This window comes from Microplitis mediator, chromosome 6, assembly GCF_029852145.1.
Source record: "Microplitis mediator isolate UGA2020A chromosome 6, iyMicMedi2.1, whole genome shotgun sequence".
NCBI classification, from domain to species: domain Eukaryota; kingdom Metazoa; phylum Arthropoda; class Insecta; order Hymenoptera; family Braconidae; genus Microplitis; species Microplitis mediator.
In genome coordinates this window covers 17,704,260-17,727,805 of record NC_079974.1, presented here as the reverse complement: position 1 = coordinate 17,727,805, position 23,546 = coordinate 17,704,260, and the positions used below count along the sequence as shown (strand labels likewise).

At 28.5% G+C, this 23,546-nt stretch overlaps 1 protein-coding gene across 6 annotated transcripts in view; it reads right to left on the bottom strand.

Annotated features, from left to right (window-relative positions):
* The window catches only part of LOC130669503 (uncharacterized), a 192,910-nt gene extending 169,820 nt beyond the window's left edge, over positions 1-23,090 (bottom strand). For 2 of the 6 annotated variants that reach the window (XM_057472444.1, XM_057472450.1), the window contains exon 1: positions 6,393-6,785. The gene's annotated coding sequence lies outside the window, so the exon portion shown is untranslated. Of the gene's footprint in view, positions 1-6,392; positions 6,804-11,819; positions 11,898-22,469; positions 22,528-23,056 lie in introns of those variants that run through there. The other 4 variants (XM_057472448.1, XM_057472447.1, XM_057472449.1 and 1 more) reach the window with 4 other exon arrangements.
* Positions 23,091-23,546: the final 456 nt, after the last annotated feature.

Here is a 23,546-nt window from a genome sequence, read left to right as displayed (position 1 = left end):
TAAAATGTACTTGTTACAGTAATTTCAAGAAAATGACAATAAAAAATTTTCAAATAAATATGAAACACCTATAACGTTTTGCTTGTGGGTGTGCACAAAAGCAAAAAAAAAAAGTATATACATTATAATGAGTATTTTGTATTATTTAGAGCTGTCATAATGTGTGTCTGTAAAAAAAAAAAGTAGTAAACACAAGTGTACGTTCGCTCAGCCAAGCAGACGACGCGACACCTTGCATCATCGCGAACGCCTTCCGGTCTTGAATTTTCTTGCTTGTATATATATTTCTATAATGTAGATAAATATATACATACACATGTAATATTTTTTAACCACAACACATGTGCATAAAAATGAATGTGGGCGTTATAAAAAATATAAGCTTTCTACTTTTTATCGTTTCAATAATTTTATTTATTTTGTGTTTTTCGAAAAACTTTCGTTTGTTTATTAATATTTTGATTTATTATTTTTTCGATAGTCTATTATTCTCTTCCGAAAATCTTTTTTATTTAATTTTTATAGTTTTTGTGTTGAAATGCCTATTTCACAAACTTTATTTAAGTAGGGTAGGGAGGGGCTAGTTGATCACTTTTTGGTTTGACCTTCCATAACTTTAAGACGATGCATTGGATTTAATCAATTTATGTGCTGTTAGGTTCGTAATTTAGTCTTCTTCAAAAGGTCTAGCGACACAAAAATGATCCGAGTGTAAATTTACAAGTTATTCCCAGAAATGCGCGAGCGCTCCAAATTTCTTAACGTGCTCCACTAGTGGGGTTAGTTGAGCAAAGTATGAAGCTAGCTGTGCAATAACTAAAATAAACGGAATGACTGTATAGAATGATATGAATACAACATAAAATTGTGATTAACAAGCAAATATTTATTTATTATTATTATTGCATACTTATATTATTATTATAACTCTGATATTTAAAATAAAATCAAACAAAATCAAAACTTCTTAATCTTTGAATTATTATAACACTTTTTGTACTTATAATTATATATTAGAGAATAATTATCAAGTAAATTAATATCAAATTGAAGTAGTTACTAATTATGAGACCAAAAATATTACTAGATGATTAACAATTGCAACTTATTAAATCATTTTTGTCACTATCACAATTGCATGTATACAAACATATAGGTTAGACCAACGCTCGGCACGCATTTAATGCATTCAACGCGCCTTGCTTAACTAGCCCCAAATGAGGCAACAAAGTAAAAGTTGAGTTATAAAAAACGATAAGAGTTAAAAATAAATAACCATATATAATCGAAAGAGCAATGATTAAGCTATCTTTGAATACTTATGTGATCACGAAAAAGTATTTTCATACGAGTATAGGAGGAAAATTCGGAAGACCTATTTTTTTTTTACGCAAAAAAAACAAAGCGTTCTGTCAATGAGCCTAAGCACCGGATGGCAATTGATAATTACGTAATGTGTTTTCCTCCCGTAACCCTTTCTTTTCACCTTTTAAGCTTTTCTTGTAAGTTGCTTAGTTTTCGAGATATTTCGATTGCACAACTTGCCCCTATGATCAACTAGCCAAAATACTTAGCATGAATTTAAAACAATTCATCTTATAATAATAATAAATAAAAAATTATTTTTATAGCTACTTGTCGAGGAATTTAAATAAAAATTTAATAATACCTTTTAAGTCGCAGTAAATCAGTAATTAATAAGCCAACAGCAAAAAATACGGGAATAAGAATAAAAAAAAAGACTGTGAGCTTCTTAAAACAATTAGAACGCTTCAGAACAATAAAGATGACCCTTTAATTCTTTTGTAATCTAAAATAATAGCTCCGGTCATTTTGAGCTTAGTAAAAAAAAGTCTGTAATTAAAATTTTACAGGTTTCTTTAGAACACTTTAAACTAAAGAAAGAAAGTATTTATATGGCAACACTTATTTGTAACGTAGTGATTAATTTAGTTGGAAGAAAGTTATTAATGTTAGACCTATTTTTGGAATAAAATCATCCACATTGATGTTGTAAAGTCTTAGAAAGCTATCGTGACTATTTTCGGGACCATGGCTGACTGTATGCGTCTGTAAATATTCTATATCTCTCAAACGATTGAACCATTTTAGATCATGCTTTGGCATGTTGATTCGAAAGAGCTGATCATAAATTTGTTAAGTAAAATTTCTCGATCAACCTTTTTAGCAAATTTTGAGTTATTTTAAAAAAAGGGTCAAGAAAAATTTATTTTGAATGATTAGAAAATGGTGTTACGATACAATGATCCAGTAAAAATAATTCAATGGTGAAATAATTTCCTTCTGATTATACGAATACATTAAAATATAATATAGGTTAATATATCAATTGAATATACCATGATTTAAGCAATGATCATTATCATGCTTCGGGTTATCTCGTATATGGGTTAGTCGCGGAGCCCTTGAAAACTACTGGACCGATCAATCCCATGATCTAATCAGCTCTGAAATTTACTGAACCCTTTCAACTGCCGCAAGAAAGGTCCGCCTAAGTTGGCTAATTTGTTCGAAAGGTACGTTGCCGAAGAATGTGAAAAATAACTATTTTCTTCTCTTTTTTTCAATTATCCACAACCCATTGGCTTGATTAACCTTGAAATCAATTCGAGTCCCTATTTCACTTTCTATTATTTGTCATAATAATTATTTGGATTGATCTATTTATTCTTTTTTACATAAAAAAACCTTAAGTAAAATTGTAATTTCAGAAAAATGTCAACAAAGTCAAAAAATGCGGAAATAATGCGGATCCAATTATAATTTTATTGAATAATTTAAATTTTAGCGGTTAGTAGCAATAAATAAATTCTAAAGAATATATCATTATGATAAAATATTTGACATAAACGTTATATGAAAATTTACTTTATATTACGCATTAAAGATATATAAAATATTTATATTTCAAATAAAATTGAACATCGAAGATTAAATATGGTAATTTTATCTTCAATATAATTTATTTCATTCTATTGAAATTTTATTCTATCACTTTTTTTTATGGTAATAATGATGAATGAATTACTTTTCCAACAGTGTAATATTATTAATATTACTCAAAGCAATATCTATATTTTGCTCGAGAGGATACACGTCTTTTGTTTAAAATTCAGATAACAGTAATGGAAAAAAAAAAAAATTATTTTACTTGTTCTCATAAAAAATTTTTTACGTGAGATAAAATGAAAATTCTTTGACAAATTACTAATGTTGTCATATTTATTAGACATTGTTCTTTACATAAAACAAATTTTTCTATACAGGTCCCGAGTCGAAGTTCAAATTCTATTGGGTACTAACTAGGATTACATCAAGTATTTTCAAATTCTCAAGTACTATTTAGGATCTAACGAACTCTTGCTTTTTAAAGACTATACACAGAATCTGGAAGTCTAAGCTTGTTCTATTTAGATGTGTACTCTTACAAATGTAATAGAAACTTTCTAACTCCTTTTAAATACTGTGTACTGATACTATAATAAAAATTTTAAACAATAGTTTGAATTTTTTGTTTTTTTTTTGTTCCAAGATCTTCCGATAAGCTCAAGGTCCGAAAATGCTTTATTTAGATATTTTTAAGTTCTCTGACAATAGGCTGATCAGGTTTAAGACTGCCTGAAAATTTTACGTCAGTTTGAAGCTTAAGCTTGTTCAGGTTGAATCCAGCTTTAATTTAATTCCACTAGCAGCCTGATCAATTTGAATTAATGACACCTGGTAAGCCGAATAGCTTAATTTAAGGCTCAATTAAGCGTAGTCAGTTTCAAGTAAGGTTCAGTTCGGCGCAGTCAGCTTCATTGAAGGCCCAGTTCAGCTTAATGAGTTTGAAATAGTGCTAAAACTTTCCGACTTCAATTTTTGGTGTCCTTATAGTGTACTTATACATTTTCTCATATTTTTGAGAACTTGGTTTTAGACGAATTTTTCGAGTAACTTGCCCTTACTTTTGGTCTTCAAAAAGGGTGATGCTTAAAATCCTAATACCATTTAATTTTGACCAATTAGCTAAAATTCTATCCCTTCTACACATCTGTTAAGAGCTTGTAATTTCCTCATACAACACTCTAACCTTTGTCACGTACGAGAGAGAACTTCGTGAATCCATCTGTCAAATTTCATGCTGTAACAATATACGTAATCATAACTAAATGTCAAGTGTATTTATTTAACCACCTACACTCTGTAATTAGTAGTATTAGGAATTCCTTTTATGAAATAACACTTTCTTCAGTCATGAAAATTTTCAATGAGAATCTAAATAAGTTCTAGTAACCACTAAAAGTGTAACGTGTAACTAAACAAGGCTTATTAGGAGTTAACTAGAACATCGTTCTTGTGTTATTTATGTTCTGGATAATTACTTTTCAGTTTTACAAAACTACAGTGCGTAGTTCTTAGCAGTTCCTCACGAGGACCTAAATTTCGACTCGGGATAAAATATTTTATCACTCTATTTTTGTGATATAGATTTTCAAAATGAACTCAATAAATCAAGAGAAAAATTTTCGAATTACTAACAATGTTATTATACGACTTTACTAAATTTATAGCTAGTACAGGCTGATTGATTAATTTGAAAATTTTTTTATTCAGTTATTTACTTTTGTATTTTTTTACCGACAGTTCCGCTACTGGACTAAATTTTTTTATTTGTTAACTTTTACCGGAAGCATTTAAATAAATATTTAAATGCTTGGATTGTACTACATACTCTTTGATTAAAATATTTTTTTAGTTCACAAAAAAAAATAAACTTCCGTAGCTGAAGTTCGAAAATAAATATTATTCAGTAAATGAAAAAAAATAAAAGTTAATATTTTATTAGGCTAATTTAATAGAAAGCAATTTCGAGTAGTTTAGTTAATTTGAATATTTTTTTCATTTCATCATAAAAATTTTCAAACGACAAATCACTTAGAGGTCGACAACTTAATTGACATTTCTCATTAGTTATGTAACTACTTTCGCATACTTGATAAATTGAAAGTAAAAAGAAAAAGATAAAAAACCACATAAATTGCTTTGTTGGCAGAACGTGAGATAAAAAATACGATGAAAACATACGACTGTAACTATACCGACTATAAGGATCCATTTACCTTTTCAATAAGGTTACGAGAATAGAAGTAAGGTCAAGAGGTTACACTTTTTATGGCGTGAGTGAAAGTATTAAGTACGAAAAAATTGAAAAAAAAAAAAAAAAATGTTACGGTTAAGTGTTTAATGGGTGCAACTGGACATGAGCCACGAGTTTTTGAGATAAACAAAAAAAAACTAATAAAAAAGGTGAATATGAAGAGTTTTTTTCTGAATTATCCAGTGGAATTCATTTTTCTCCAATTAAAAAAAATTTTTTGAAATATTATAAAAAAGTTAACGAGAGCGAAAAATTAATTTGCCTCCCGTAAATTTCAAGTCCTTCTAAAACTTGAAGAAAAAAAAATAAAGTTTTTACTCGTTAATTCAATAAAATTATGAACTTTATTTTTAAATGAATAAAAAAAATTATAGAAATAGAAAAATTTGGATTTTTAATAAAAATTTGATTACTGACGGCTATTGTGCAATATTTTGATAGCCTAACTATTAAATTATATATTTATATATATATTTAATGTTTTAGTTAGTACAATGAAGTAAAATAAATTTCATTCAATTGAAATTTAATCAGTTAAAAAAAAAATTTGAAATGTGATGCAATAAAAATTGATTTTCAAAAACAAGTACTTTTACACAATACAATCCAATATCACAAGTAAAAGTTCTAAAGATCAATCTCAAACTTTTGAAAGATGGTCAAAAAAAAATAATAATAAAAATGTGTGTATATGCACGAAGCCGAACATTAAAATACTTTTGACATTTCTTCCACTCTAAACAAAATTTAAATACATTTATGAAATATATTTTAATTTCTATCAGTCCTCCATTAATATTTTACCTCCAAATTTATGTTACAAAAATACATCTAAACAGATCAATAAACATTTATAAAAACCACTACAATAATGAATTTCACGTGGTAGTTAAAAAAAATAAATATACATATATCACTGTTTACTTCTGTGTACAAGTTATTTTTTCCTACATTCATTTGTAAACATTTGCGAACGTTAAAAAATTAACAAATGTATTGTATGTAACCGTCTCGAGTCCGACAATTTAAATAAACAAAAAAAAAACATGAAATAAATAAACAAACTAAAAAAAATGTCGCATTAATTAATTCGAGTTTTTTTACGAAAAAAGATAAACAAGCAGGCATGGAATATTCTCTGAAATTTTCGCTAAGGCAAAAGGGGGAGATCAAATACCACAGGAATACCCGCCGCAAAATTACGCGCAGGTAAACAAAATTATCCCCTTACCTGTACGATACTAAAAGCCGCAACAAAGCTCCTCATCCGTTACAAGCATCGACTTGCGTATCTCCTTTTTTTTTTTTTTTTTTTTTATTTTACTCTCTCAAGTCTCTTATAACCGTCCACTTCACCAGCTCACTTATCGAGGTCAGTCTCGACTAAGAGTTGTGAAGTGCAGCACGAGAGACTCACGAGTCTTTAGAGTATGCTATAAAAGGTATAAAGCGTGGAATGTATATATATATACACATTCATACATACATATACATGAATGTATGTGTATGTATATACATGTATTTTTAAATGTGTGCGTTTATACTGTTATTATCAGCTGTATGAAGTCTATTGATGGCAAATAATACCGCGAAATTATTCACCCTCACCGTTAGAAGGTGCGCGGACGACTGAGAGTCTGCTTTGCTCGCGTTTGAGGGTGTAGCCACGGCTGGCTGCGCAACGTACCGCGGTATTACCAGGTACGTTGTGGCAGTGGAAAAAGGACAACGACATCTATGGAGTGGATGAAGAAGCGACCAAGTAGAGACGACCGAAAGAAATCTAAGAGATAAAAAGAGATCACGAAGAAGAGAATAAAAAAAAACTAAAAAAAATGATGTAAAATAAAAAGAAAAATTAAAGAGCTTGCAACGTCGTCGAATGACGTAAGAGCGACAGAGAAAATATACAAGGAAGAATATATATAGAATTCTGGTTGTCGCGGGAAAATCCGTTACGAAAAACGAATTGAAGGGATGTAGAGAAAAGAGAAAAGTAATGGATGGAAAAAAAAATAATAATAAATAAATAAAAACATAAAGATGTGAATGCAGAAGAGACGGTGCTTGTAAAAATAAAAAAAAAAGTTGGGATGGTCTTTATTGGCTGAGCTGAATTATGATTCTACCACGTGCACTCATATATTTGAGCTTTCGATTTTTACCCGTTCATTCGTATTTTACTCGGCAATATACCACGACATGTTTTTAATTTTATTTTTTGTTCATACGATCTTTTATCTTATGTTATTAATATTTTTCTCATTTTGTTTTTAATAGAATTTTAAATTTAAAAAAAAAAAGGAAAAGGAAAACAAGTTATTGATTTCAGTCTGACTTTTGAAAACTCGAAATTCTTATCAAATGTCAAGGTTTTGAAATCTTATAAAGCATTTATTTATACCTACTTTTAGGATAATGACTAAGTGTGTATGTCGACCTTCGAATAAAAAATTTATAAAAAAAAATCACTTTTTACCAACTTTGAATTTTTTATATTTAATATTTCGAACATAAAAAAGAAAAAAAAAAGTATTTGCTGTCTAAACGTTAGTTTTAAGCTTTTTGAACTCGATAATGTATTTAATAATAATGGCCTCAAGCTCATTGACGTGGATAATTTCGGGTTTACTTTACGCGATCAGACCTTCGTCAGATTTTTGTATCGTTTTTTATTTGTGTTATTGTGATTTGTAAAAATTGTCAATATGTGATGGTAATAATGTTGCATAACGGGTTTTTATTCAACAAGCTCCACTTAGTGATAAAAAACGTCAGTTAAAAAAAAAGCAAATAGAATAGAAGACAAAAGGTGAATTGATTCAAGGGAAAAGAAATGAAACGAGTCAGACATTGCTCAGAGCAAATTGACATTGGAAAAAATAGCTAAGGTATTGACTTGCCAGTTTTTCTTATTTCTTTTGAAACGTCTTTCTCATGATGATGCTTTAAGATAAAAAAGAAAAAAAAACAATGCGACCCACTAACGTTGTCGTCGTCGTTATCGTCGATATTGCGGTACAAGCGCGAAAGTTAAAAAAAGATGAGAAGCTACGCTTATATCCTGATCGTTTCAAGTAATTTAACAACGCTTTTGCTTCTTTAATATTATTATGACGTCTATGAATACAGTGAATAATGATTAAAATAATATATATTTAAAAAAAAAAAACTGAAAAACGGTTGACCTTCTGCCCGACTAGAATTTTTCATAAGGATCTGACAAGTTCCTTATCAGATTAACCTTATTTCAAATAAGGTCCTGATCAGGATATCCTGACGAGGAACTAATATGGATGTGACGCTAATGACCCATGAGGTCCTTAGCAGGATTACCTTATCAGATCCTTACCAGGATATCCTCATCATATCCTTATCAGGGTTACCTTATTAGCAATTATTTTAAAAAATAGCTAATAACTGTTTTTTGAACAAGGATATCCTGATGAGATCCTCATTAGGAACTCGTCAGGTTTGCCCTAATAAGGCAAACCTTACATTAACCTGACAAGGTTCTTATGGTACTTCAGGCAAATCAGGAAAAAATTCTAGTCGGGATGGGCCAACCCCAAAACTTCCCGCTGTCTTCGAGCTCAGAAAGCTCAAAAACGTTATTATTTGCAAATTTTTGGGCTTTTCGAAGTTGAGATATGTTTCTTTTGTTGTTCAACCAAACAAAATACATTATTAAAAAAAATTAATTAATTTTGGTCGTACGATATCTTTAGAACGAATCAACCGATTTGGACGTGCTTGACGGCAATTGAAGGGGCTCATAAAGACTCAAAACTGATTACATTTTTAAAAAAATTGGGCAATTATGAGTTATATAAAAATAACTTAATAAAAAAAAATTTTTTTTTTTTATAACTCGTCAACTACTCGACCAATGAACTTCAAAATCTAATCAGATCTAAGTCTTGATGAGCCCTTTCGACTGCAGCTAAGCACGTCCAAATCGGTTGATTTGTTTCAAAGATATTGTACGACAAAAATTAGTTAACGTACATTCATACACACACACATACATACGCGGACGTCCATCCAAAAATAGTCAGAATAGCTTCCTTGAACCTCAAAACGTCGAGATCTGATGAAAACTTGATTTTTGAAAATCGGATCAAAACCAATAACTTCTAATTTTTTTACCAAATTTTTGATTTTCATAGCGAGAAGTTAAAAATGAGAATAATCACAGAAAAAATAATAAGAAAAAATTATGACGAAAAGCCTCTCACCCCACAAATTAATTTTTCCATCTCTCCTCTTCTCATTATCGCTCACAACGTTTCACTCTATGGTATTTGGCGACTTAGGTAGTGATTGTTTCAATCTAATCCTAAAGGTTCGTCGCTAAATATATATATATATATATATATATATGCTTAAGGGTGGTTGGTACTTTTTTTTTCTTTTGCAATCGGAGGGACAAATGGAACTGTATTCATTGCAATTGTACAGCAAATGGAGACTTTGTCCAAATTTTTTTCACACCGAGAGAAATTTATGGTAACAATTACAATATATTATAAGAATGATTCCTATATCGTATGGCAACAAATTTTTTTGAAGTATCGATTATAGGAATAGCACCCATTACCATAATGCAAAAAATTATTCCCATATGAACCTACCCTGATTAAAAAAAAAAGATTCAAAATAATTTGAAATGATTCAAAACAATTCAATTTTAATACTATATACATTCATCATTGAGTAAATCATTTTCTTTAATTAGGGTAGGAATCGTTCCAATGTAGATATAGGATTCATAACTATGTGACTTTGGGAACTATTTCGATGACTATGATTAATCATTACCATAATTCAATTACAATACGATATAGGAACTATTACCATAATTATAGAAATTGTTCGCATTGATATGGCAACTTTTGCCAGAAATGATGGTCATTTATCCCATAATTTCAAGTTGTTATTATTACAATAACGTTATCGGTTTTTATTTCGTCAACACATTAAAAACAGTTACCATAATTTTCTTTCCGTGTAACCGAATGGAAACTCGCAATAAATTAGACTGAGAAACGCTATTATAGATGATAGAGTAGTGCATCGAGCCTTGATATATGTGTCTTGTGAAAAGAGCTTCCATTTGGGAAAAAAACTTGGACAAAATTATTTGCGAATCACTCTTAAAAGACATGTTGACTTGCTATTTTAGAAATTATGTTTTTAAATATAATTATTATTATTATTATTTATTGTTGATTGGCCATGAAGTTGTAACTCCTTGCAGCCATCCAAAACAGATACATTTAATCGTATAGTATACATTAGTGTAATTAGCAATAGGCGATTATTTACATTTATTTAACATATTTAACACATTAATCAATCTAGTCTCCATCCCAATCCACACAAATAAAGCAATATAATTAGTTATTATGACTCAAAAAATATTCATAACTTGATTTACGGAATTCCAAAAAAGTTGGCTGTTGCGTACAATTAGCTGGTAACTTATTCCAAGCTCTGATAGCACTAACCAGAAATGACCTATCATATTTAGCACTATGACTATTAGGCAGCTCATGATAATTTTGACGAATGTCGCCTCTGCGAGAATGAGGCTCTATAATAGATAAATCATTTCTAATTAGTGGTTTTTGAGTTAGATACAAAGCTTTATATATTAGACATGATAAGAAAAACTCACACCTTGATTTCAACGTCAACCATCGTAAGCTTGTATAATACAGCGTTACATGTTCATACTTAGATATCCTAAATATGTATGGAACGCAAGCGTCAAGCTTTCTCTGTAGTCTAATTTGCTGTTGACTAGTAATATCGGTATAAATTGCAGCACAATAGTCAAAAATCGGAAACATTAAGGTCACAACCAATTTTTTTTTTAGTTGTAAATTAAAGATATCGCCATTAATTTTTAATTGCACCAGTGTCCTGCTACTATACTGCTTTTACATATTTCTGTAATTTGTAGTGACCAAGTAAGTGTATCATCTAGAATGACACCTAAATATTTTACCGATTTACAATAATCAATTTGAGTACCATCGACAGTAATATTAGGAATCACAATACTTTCTATGTCAATTAATTTAAACGAGGTACCAAAAATTATCGATTTAGTTTTGCCAGTATTAAGTTTAAGTCCATTTTTCCTACACCACTCCGTGATAATCATAACCTCATCATTTAGAATTTTAATACAATTTATAATATCACTTAGCTTACATTCACGATATATTACCAAATCATCCGCATAATATAAATGCTTGCATTTATTTAATAATAAACCTAAATCAGATACATGAATTGAATAAAGCAACGGTCCTAGCACGCTACCTTGCGGAACACCACTAAAAATTTCATTCCAATTACTGTTCAAAAATGAAATTTGAATTAATTTGGCTTATTAAAACCGATTTCAATGTTGGAAGAATATAAAAATCTGCTTACGTAAACGTGACACATTTCAAGGGGTTATTTCAAGCAATTGCAGAAGAAAATACGTTTTTAAAAGTCTCCACGTCATATATATATATATATATATATATATATATATATATATATATATATATATATATATATATATATATATATATATAATGTGTTTTTTTTGTTATACAAAAAATTGATAATAAAAATATGACACAAAATGTAAACTCACCCGTTGTATGAAACAGCAGCAATATCTAGTAACATCCACGGTAAAACCCACTTTCCATCATCTTTAATATAGAACATCCTGAAAATAGAAGATCGAGATGAATTATTAAACCACAAAATATTTAGCTCGATAAAAAACATCACTCTCTATACGTTATTAAGTTTTATTTCATGATTATTAATTAAATTTTTATAAGCTATTCTTTTACTAACTATTTTTGTTTAAATTTTGTATTTTAAATATCATTTTAAAGATTAAAAGCTTTGAAAGTAACTTAAAATCGTGAAAGTATAAGTATGATAGTAGACGTTTGGTGAAAAGAGACGAGGGTTTGAAGAAAAACAGTAGTAAAGGCGCCGGTTGGTCCCGCCATTCTGGCACCAGATTTGATAGACGAGCATTTGCGTTTGTGTAACTTTCTTACTTACACACTTACTCTAAAAAGTCTTGTAAAAAATCATAGATCCTTTAAATTTTAATAATAATAGATACAACTAAATAAAAGTACTTCTTGAAAAAACATAAAAAAATTTAATTAAAATTGTATAATACCATAAAAATGCCGCAAAAGCACTAAAATAATCCAATTTTATACTCATTACAAAATATAAAAGTTATATCAATAAAACTAAATCACTTAAGTAGAACTAAAACTAGCCTTTATTCAAAAATTAGAAGAAAAAAAATGTTAAAAAAAAAAAACCGACAAATTTAATGAATCTATTTTTTAATATTCACGAATACTTTATTTTATTTTTAATCCACTGTACACGAGCATGAATATTCAAGGATCATCCAGTAGATTCGACCCTCGGAAATTAACGAACCAACCGTCCGCCACTCAAGCCACCAACTTTGCGCTTAAAAACTTATTATGCTAATTAAACACAGTCTTAAGGGCAATTTTGAGTCAGTTTCGGGTTCGGTATGCAAAAAAAAAAAATTAAAATAAATAAATAAACTTATAAATTCATATCCAAGCAAAAAGTGTATTAATTAAAACTGAAAAAAAAAATATTTTCAAATAACGCAGCTGACGAAAAATATTGAGCTAACAATAGGTAATGAATTAATTAGTAGTGAATTATAGTAGTAGAATAATTGAAAATCACGGATGAGTGCATGAATATTGCAACTAGAGTTAACATTAAATATACATATGTATTGTGTATTAATTAAAAAAAATAAAATGAATATAAATTTGAATCCCACTGCGACAGATGTATACACTCAACAGCCCAAGCAATTCACCAAGAGAGAGAAAGAGATATAGTGGCAAAGTGTGAGAGAGAAAGATTAACAGAGATAATATATACTCTCTGTTGCTCTCATGAACATCGTGAAACTCATTAGTCCAGAGAATTGGAATCGAAAACTATACATACGTACTGCGGTACAACAACTAGAGACTCAATTGGCCTATTATTCAGTTCATCCATGCATGTTGTTTAAACGAGCAACGTTTCATACTAGGTATAGTACTAAGTAATGCTAATATCTAAATAACAGAAAAGATGTTAATGTTGATGCTAAGCTTTTATGATGCTAGAAAAAAAAAGATACAGATGAAAAGAAGGATAAGTAAAAAAAAAAATCTAACACATCTGACACGAAAATAAATCAACACTCGCCCACTCGTGTTCTAGATCTACGAATACACTACTTCTCATGTCACTGTCCTCATAGTTTATTCAAGCGCTATAGAGTAGCTCGACCTTGCAAGAAAATCCTTTGTATGTGTATTTTGGTAATTTAAATTTTTTATTAGATGTCTCATTATTTTTTTTTCCATGTTGACATCTAAAAAAATCGTTCATAAAATAACTATTGTCAATTTTTCATATTTATTATTTTTTTGACAGTATCGTAAAAAAATAACTGTCAAACTTCTAGAAAAATGAATTATAATGAAAATTTTATTAATACTTGTATTAAATGTTGTTATTTGTTATAATTACAGTAGGACCTCGTTATGACTATTAGTTTCTCTCTCAAACTTTCGCGATACCTGGTTTATAAAAAAGACAGAATGATAGTGTGACGTCCGATTAATTTTTATAATTTTCAAAATAATTTTTTTTTAATTCATAAAATTTTATAACACACAATGAGCCACGCGAACATCAAAAGATCTGTCAAGGAAAATCATAGTGGGGAGAATAATGCGTGCATCGACCAAGATGACAAATATGGAGGGGCAGATAAGAAAATTTTGGGCCCGAGAAAAAAAATTAAAGTCTCGCTCTCTTCTGGCTGCATTCATCAAGGTGTGAACAAGTTTTTACAATGAAGAAAAAGAAAAAGAAAAGTGTTAGTATAAATTAAACTAGTATAATTACTTAATTTGAAGTTCATCAAGTATTCTTACAGGAAAACGGGTATAACAAAATAATAAAAATATTAAATAAAATTTAAAAATGTTCAGTTTAGTAATATCCGATTTATAACATTAAAATTCAAACCCATGTAATTTAAAATTAAAATAGTAAATATAATTTTGAATTTTGTAAATTTGAGTCGGCTGATTAGCCACCTAATATTTTTATTATTAATTATGAAGAACTGATTTAAATAACGTACCGAAAAATTGTATAACTGAAAATGATCTAGTACTTATCTCAAACAGTGTTATCAGAGAATAATCTCTCAATCTCAACAATTTTGTAATTGATTTGACAATATAGTTAGAAATTAAAATTTAAATATCGTTTTATTAATTTAAAAATAAACCTATCCTCCTTTATAAAAGATCTCTGGGGTTCCCGGTCTATAGGCTTTGGCTTGGGCCAAATACCCACAAAAACATTCATTTATGTCAATTTCTGACATAACAATAGTCTTATAACAAGGTCCGACTGTAGTTGTAAAAAAAATAATAATGATCATGTAAAAGTTATTGATTTCTAGTATTAATAAGATCAACACGAAGAAAAAAAACTAGGACATCTACAAATTAACAAATATGCATAAATAAAAAGGTGAAAAGAAAAAAAAATTATTAGATAAAATTTTATTTTTAAAAAAATGAATAAGTAGACTTAATATTGGTACTGTCAAATGCAAATGTTTTATACTCAGTACAGAATATTGATAAATAGGTGTATATATTTTTTAAATTGAAAACGTGAATGTTTGACAATCAATTTGTATCACAATTTCCGGCGTCGAAATTGTTACTATGTTTGACGTATATTATCAAGAGACTTTCAAATCCTGCGGGATTCATTTTGGAATATGTATCAATCAACGTTGTATAGTTGAAGCTTGTAGCGTTATTGTCGACGATAATTGCAGAATAATCACGAACATTGGCCGAGGTCCTTGTTTCGAAGATGCAATTAAGGTAGAACTCGATTCAACGTGACGCAAGCACATTGTACAATGTGATTCACTCAAACATATGTATGTTGATACTAATAGTATCATAATACTACCTCAAATAATATCACGATAAATAAGTTGATTGAAAATAGTAATTAAAAACAATTAAATAGTTAATTTTAAATTCGATCTTTAAAAAGGTAGATTTTTTAACAGGAATTTAAAGTAGATAAGATTTTTTTTAGATCAAAAAAATATTTAAATCAATTCAAAAAAGCTAGAGATGCGTAAGTTTAAATAATACTTAATTTTGACCTGTAAATAGTATATTTTGTAACTAGAAATGAAACAAGACGATTTCAAACCAAAGTGAAGTTGTCTGCCTGAGCCGTAGGCAATACCCTGCAGTCTGAAATCGTATTTAATCCTGTCTCAAACAGTATGTTTTTCATGATTAACTGCATTGAATCTTCAAACTTCAATGTCAGCAGCCAGTCAAAAACAAATTAATTTAAGACCAATGGTGTGATCAGTTATTAGCGTAGGGTTCAATTGTGAATCGCAATCTATAATTAAGCAGAAATAACAAATACGATCACAAAGTCAAAACTATCACTTACATAAATAAAATTGACAATCGATAATTATTAATAAATAAATGACACGTATCAAAGTTGAAATCAAGAGTGAAACTGGCTTGGAACGGGCAGAAAAATTGTTTGTTTCTTCCCAAGAGCTAAAACAAATTTTTTTCTGCCCGCTGACAATAGTATATTACACACCTAGGGACGAAAATAGAACATTTTAAGCTGCGTGAATAATTGCGAACCACTTCCTCTGTGGTGTGTCTACAATTTTTCACCAGATCTGTACTTGAAAATTTTAATTTTTATTTCTGTTAGTGGGAAGAATGACACATGCGCTAGTTTTTATCATTCGGTGAAAAAGACATTTGTAATTTACGCGTTTACTAATATTTGTGGGGTCATTGGGCTGAAATTAGCTTCTTTCGACTCGCTGCACAGACACCGACACTTGAAGTTTCGATGCTGTATCACGAACAATTTTTTTCAATTGTTTTTTCTGAATATTCTAAATATCTATTCAGCTAGCTCGTTTTGTGCTCAGTAAATTTATGAAAATCAATTGTGTATTAATATTAACTTCTAAGTAAGTTATGGAAATATCAAAACTAAATCAAGATCTGTCGAGATCAGTATATATCTAAAATGAAGCCCGAAAGCGCTAAAGCCGATTTGTTAGCTTTTCGACCCTTAGTACCCAATTCAAAAATTATGATTTAGTTACATTAATTTTATTCTATCACTCCGCCGAGTAGAATAAACCAAAAAGAAGTGAAACCTTTAGAGCCGCAATAAAAATACTTATTTGAAATATTTTAAATAGCTCGGTGAGTTGGATGTTTTGATAAATGTAATTATAGCCAGGTAAATAATTAAAATACACAGAAATTCTATTAAAAAGCTTAACGAGTAAGATAGTATTTTTACAGTAAAGAGAAATACCTCATAAATTTTTCTGCAGTAAACTCCGAGGAATTAAAACTCTTTAAATTATCATAACCACAATTAAATTTCTCATCCGCAATATTTTAAAGCTCTTGATAGTTTTAAGAAGATATAATAATATTATTATCATTATTATATAATAATAACTATTTATAATATAAGTCGGATAACTCCAGCGATTCCAGTCTAAAACACTAAGAACCATAGCTATCGCGCCATGGTTTGTGTCAAACAAGATAATTCACAGAGATCTCGGAATTCCAACCGTAAAATCTGAAATAAAACAATTCAGCATCAACTATGAGACTAGACTAATGTATCACCCCAACACTCTAGCAACAAACCTACTGAACGTCGAACAAATTAGCAGAAGACTGAAAAGATATGAACCGTCAGATCTGAAAACCCGATTCAACTAATTAAATACCTCGCAAGCCATAGAGTTTACCTCTAACACCTGTAATATATGTACCATAAAAATTACATAATGTTAATTAGCAGATTGTAGTTTAAATTAATAAATAAAAAAAAAAAAGTCGGATAAGTAACATACAATGTTCTATGCAATCCATGATTCAGAAGTTCAATTTATGGAGAAAATTATCACTAATTAATTACTAAAATTACAAGTATATTGCACTGTTGACAAAATTAGCAGAGGTTAATGCGCGCGCACAGAACGAGCAAGTCCTTACGAGTCCCCACTAGCTACTTCGAATAAATCGACAGTAAGCAGTATATATCATTATGTCAGTCGGTAATAGTAGTTTATGCTACACGTGTACTAAGAAGCGAATAATTTGACTATCATGTTGTTGCGAAATGAGCGTAAGGCTTATGATGCATTGGCATGAGAACGAGTGTACTGATTGCTACAAGCCGTAGGCGAACCGTAAAGCCGGATCATGATTCCCATGTTTACTTCTTAGTCCACCTGTAAGACAGTATTTTTTACAAGCCCTGCTATGAAAGTTCAATTGTCGAGAAGTAAAAAATACAAATTTTATTTTAAATCAAATTTTCCAAGGATATGATCATTTTTAACATAATTTATAGTTTATGAATGTTTATTTTTTTATTACAGAAACCATAAACTGACAAAGTTGTCTATCATATACGATACGTATCACATGAGCAACAGAAAGTAAAAAGGAATGCGTTGTTGCAACGTGTGGTAGCGTTTCACACGCTTCAAGTACAATCACATCGTTAACTATAGAGAGCAAAATTAAATGAAATCACTGGTCGTGACATCTCATTACTACGTTAGTATAGTAAAGTTAAAACTGTAAAGTTATAGGTTACTTAGCACATAAGTGCGGTTAAGTAAGTAAGATATGTAGGCAAGGCTGAATATATTTTGCGCTTCCGACACGACACAGCGCTCGGAAATTGAACTTTCAAAGCAGGTGTTATAAAAAAGGAATTTCATTCTTTTAAAGTATAAATATAACCAAAGCTAACCATAATATTTGTAAGCTAGTGGAATAAGAGTATAGAAGATGCAGAAATGTTTTCTATTATAGTGCTGTATAAAATAATAAAGTGATATAGTGTAGGATTCAAGAATTCGTCGTTTCCTCACCGCAATCCAACACTCGGAAATTGAACTTTTGAGGCAAGGATTACATAAATTATAATTACGTATTAGTTTATCTCAAAACTTGCTACACATATAAATCATGCAACATCTATAAAGCTCAATAATGAAAATTTTACTAGAATTATGTAGCTCATAAACCTTTAGGATTAAACGGAAAGTTTTAGAACTAACCCACAAAATTAGGCGATGATCTTTTTTTTTTACTGATTAATTATAAAATATATAAAGGAAAGTTTATAATAGCGACAAAGTTCGATATGGTTGTAGTTTTTTTTTATTCCTTTGTTAGAAATAAAAAAAAAAATTTGTTCGTTAAACTTTATTTTTTCTTAAATTTTTTTTGGAATTAACAGGCTAATTATTTGTGTAATGATAATTATTATTAATGATTACTATCACCCCAACCTCGAAGTTACCCGTACGTATGAGCGCGCAAAGTAAAAAAAAGTAGTGAAATTTATTATGCCACCGTGATAATTATTTCTATGATATTTTTATATAAATTTTTTGTCACTAACTATATTCGTTGATCCGAAATTTACGTGACTGTATAATATTTTCGACATATTCAAATTATAAAAAACGCGGTTATATACAAAAAATCTCAATCTGTGAATAAAATGACAATTTCTAAAGCTTTTCAACAAATGGACTTTAAATAAAATTAACATAAAATTATAAAGTTTGCAGTTAAAGGTAAAATTATTATCAGCAGACCAATTTAAATAAAAAAATAATCATCAGACATTTTATATCATGTCATTAACACATAAAGTAGAGAAATAAAATAGCTGCGTCACAGTTATTATAAAGCAACTAGATTTTTGTTTAAAAAATAGTTATTTGAAACGATAATTTTGAATTAATTGAATTGCAAACTAACGTGATTTCTGTAAAAATTAAACTGTCTTGTGGAAATATTTTCTATTTCAAAAGCACTTTTGTCATTTTAGAAATACAAATTATCACTTTATTTTCTAAAAATATATATGTATTTGTCTTATTATATATACCTGCCTAATTCTTCCCGTAATCTAATTACTTAATTACAATGACCCTAATTTATGATTCTTTTGAACCTAGCATACTATTAAACAATATATTACGTCAATATACTCATTTAGTCTATAAAGCTGTTCTTCGCACAGGTGAAGCCCCACTTCTGGAGATTTCACCGAAATTATTCATAACGGTTTTTCGATAAAAAATTTTACTAGATAATAATTGCGGCTATGTTGACATAAGAAGGTTTTACTGTAGACATAACAAAAATTGCCATAAAAAATATTATCTGCTATTGTTTTTTCTCTAAGTAAAATACCACTTTTGAAAATTGCTACTACCCTGTCTTTTAATATTGTTTTCTCTCCCCTATCCTATTACGTGAATTGTCTCCTGCGGTGTTATGTCTCGATTTGATTAACCAAATTGTATTACATTTATATTTTTAGTAAAAAGTTAATATAAAACTCTAGTTTAATCAATACTTAATCAAGGCCGAGTAGGTGGAGATTTCACAGTATCACAGCATAGTTTGTAAAATCTGATTATGACAGAAAAAAAGTCATCAAAACATGGCCACATTATAAATATTATCTATTATTGGAGAAATGAATGAATAACTGGAATTATTTTAATTAAAAAAAAAATAATTATGAATAAAATTAGGTATTAAAAAAAATGTATGTTCACTATTATACTTTAAAATGACTGTAACATATGATTCTTAATTGTGTCCTACATCTAAATTGTTGCAATAAAAAATATGTGGATAATCATTGTTTATAAATATTTATTCAGTACATAAAAAATATACTGAATTGATCTAAAATATAATGATTTACTTTTTTATCTTATGGCGTTAAAATTTTATTACTGTAGAATGCACGATCCAGATAATGAGTTTAAAATAAAATTAAAAAAAAATACTATATGTGCACGAGAACATCCTGACGCTGTACGGTAAAGTAACATTCCAAATGCAGTTTATTGATTTAGCCTGTAGACAAACACGTTCTCTCTTGTATCGCGAAGTAAGAAATTTTATTAAGAACAACAAAAATAATAGTAATATAAATTTTAAATTATCTTATCGCTAATGTTGCAGTAAAATGAATTTATCGAAACGTTCTATCATACTATATTATTATTAGTCTGCAAACAGAAATATTGGCCTATTAAAAGAAGTAAAATCGATTTTATTTACGCTTTAAAATTTTACTTTTAAAATTGATAAGTAATTTTTTTTTTTTTTTTTTTTAATAAAAATAAACTATTGTGTTCTCGATATTTCCTACAAAATCTTTGAAAATTTAACAGAAAAAAAACCTGTAATTCTTACAATAAATAAATAAGCCATTAAAATAAATTGATTTATAAAAGTCCAATTATATCAATGAAAAAAATAAATGATTTATATCATATTAAATATCAATAGCCGTTTGAAGTAATGAAATATCTTTGAGATCTTATAACTTCCTTTGACTTTATTATCTCTCGATCGTCATTATAAGGGCCAGTTTTTCGAACCGGGTTTAAATTAATATTGCTAATATACATTAATATGTTATAACATATAGATATACCAGCAATAATAATTTAAAACCAAATAAAAAATAGACCTGGTTTGAAAAACTGGCCCTAAAACAAGAGAAAAACATCTTGTTTAAACTCATTTGAAATAATAATTAAAAAAAAAAAAAATGGGAAATCCAAACGTGCACAACTTATTTGCTCATTTAAAAAGTGATCAATCGATGGCGCTCCTATATGCAAGAATTTTAAAAAAATGATAATAATAATGATAAAAAAAATGGCAGCTAAATTTTTTCATGAATTGCAAGCTTTAAGTTTTTATCAATTGTAATTAAACCAAAAACTCTTTCCTGATTCATGGCATAAAAATTTGAAATTCATTACCGGCTGATATTACAGTAATTGACAACTTCGAAAATTTTGTCAACAAGCTTGTTTTAACTTCTTTTTGCAATCAATGTAATTACGATTAATTCCTGTGGTTTAATCTGTTAGTGTTATTAATTAGTATCGGTCTTTCAAATTGTATGGCGAACACTGTATCAAATGTGTACCTGCACGGAAAAAAATGAACTATAGAAATTGAGAATGACAAGTAATATAATGATAAAGTGATCAGTTAATACCATCATTCTAAATAGTAATTTTTTCGTTTATGATTCAAACGTGAATAATTACAAGATAAGTATGAAAATTTATTGTCTCTGCAAGAAAAATTACTATTTGAACTTTAAAAATCGTAACTGATACTTAGAAAATAGACGACACGTATTATAAAATTTACTATTTGAATGTTAAAATTCCCCATGTTGACAACCGGGTTCCGGGTTATAATTTCAAAGACTAATTTTTAAAGTTTCTTTTTTTCCGCGCACTTGTGTCAAATCTTTTGAACAGATACTTTTTCGGTGGTATAAAATTCTGATCGCTTTGTCAACATTTTGGTGCCTTATCGATAATTCAAAAAACAGTCTCAAAACTTCTTATATATATTATGAAGCCAAGTATGCGAGTTGGGAAATAAAAATTAAACCTGCTTCATCACAAGAAAAACGAACATAGTTAAATCTTACACGATATAAAAAAGAACTAGTCAAACTACTCCTGTCTCAACTTCTTAAGCGGTTGAAGCGGTTTTCTTACTTAAATTATTTATAACTTATTCACGCTTCATTGCGATTTCACTAAGTTTGAATATATATAATCTGAAGTCGACACAGAATTTATACTCGTTATAATTAGAATAAATGAACAGTTATCAGACGCAAAAAATATTTGAAGTAATAAATCGTAGTTCATTTAAAAGCTCACGATCTCGATCTTTACTGCTATAGTATAAGATAATAAAAATTATAGTAATCAACCATAGCGACTACAGCTTAGGGTATGTTTTAAATAACTTTTAAAATATCAAACATTATTTTTTATCAAGAAATTTTTTAGTCTTTCATTAAAGAAAATGAGATTAAATAAATAAGATAACATGAAATACTATTATGTTGAAATATGTAATCGAGAGTAAAAGGTTTTACAAAACCTCTACATTCATTTTAATAACCATTATAACTAAATGTCAGATCAACTGGTTTGACTTGATAACATTTTAATAAATATCTTTTACTGTCTTTGTTTTTAATTAAAATAACAGCAATTATCTCTTACCTGTACAGCTTGTATTCAGATGCGTGATTATTTACCATACTAATAAATTTCACGCGGGAAATTTAAACTTTTTTAAATTCAGATAAAACAATCTAATTGCTATAAAAATAAACTAGTATTTATATTTTATTACACTGCGACTTATGAACTTTAACCTAAACATTGCAAAATTTTAATCTCAAATTTCGTTTAACTAAAAAATAAAAATATGAACAAAATATATATACAACAATTCTCAACATATTCAGCGCCATCACTTAGAGGAAAATCAAAACTACTAGCTAACCTCTATTGATAAAAAAAAACTTTTGACTTTTAAATCAAAATTTTATAAATAAATAAATTAAAGACTTATTAATTATCATTGAATTATTTATAAACATAATTTCGGTAAATGTAAAATATGTTTAGCGACAAAACATTTAATATAAATATGTACATACTATTTGTACATACATGTATAAATTTAACGGATAAATCAATATTTAAATTAATTTATCACGATTAAAAAAATATTTAAAAGCGTCACGCGAAAGATGAATATTTTAAATTGAACGGCATAAAAAAATAATAAATAAGTATGATACCTAATATATGAAACCAACAATTTCCTTTTATTTGTTCCTCTTTATTATTCTACTTCTGAGTCCTCAGTCTTTTGTTTTCTCTCTTTCATTGGTCTGATTTCCATCCGAAAATTTAATTTAAACAGACCAATCACCATTAACCTACAAAAGAATTCACGATCCTGAACTCAGCAGACAATTTAAAATTTTATGATTTTATTTGAAAAAAAAAATAAACTGAAAAAATGCACACGTAGAAAATTAAAAAGACTAAGTGCAATTTTTTTAAATATTTTTTTTTTTTAATTTATCATTTTTTAAAAAATCCAAAAATTATTAGACGTCGGCTAACTTCAGTATCATAAAAATCCACTGAATTTAAATGTCAGTTTAAATAAAATTCAATTAGTTTAAAAAAAAAATTTTATTTCTGTCAATACTGTACATAAATCTATAAATTTACTCTAGTCTTTTCTTCAGAATTCCATTTTTTTATCTACTATATATATTT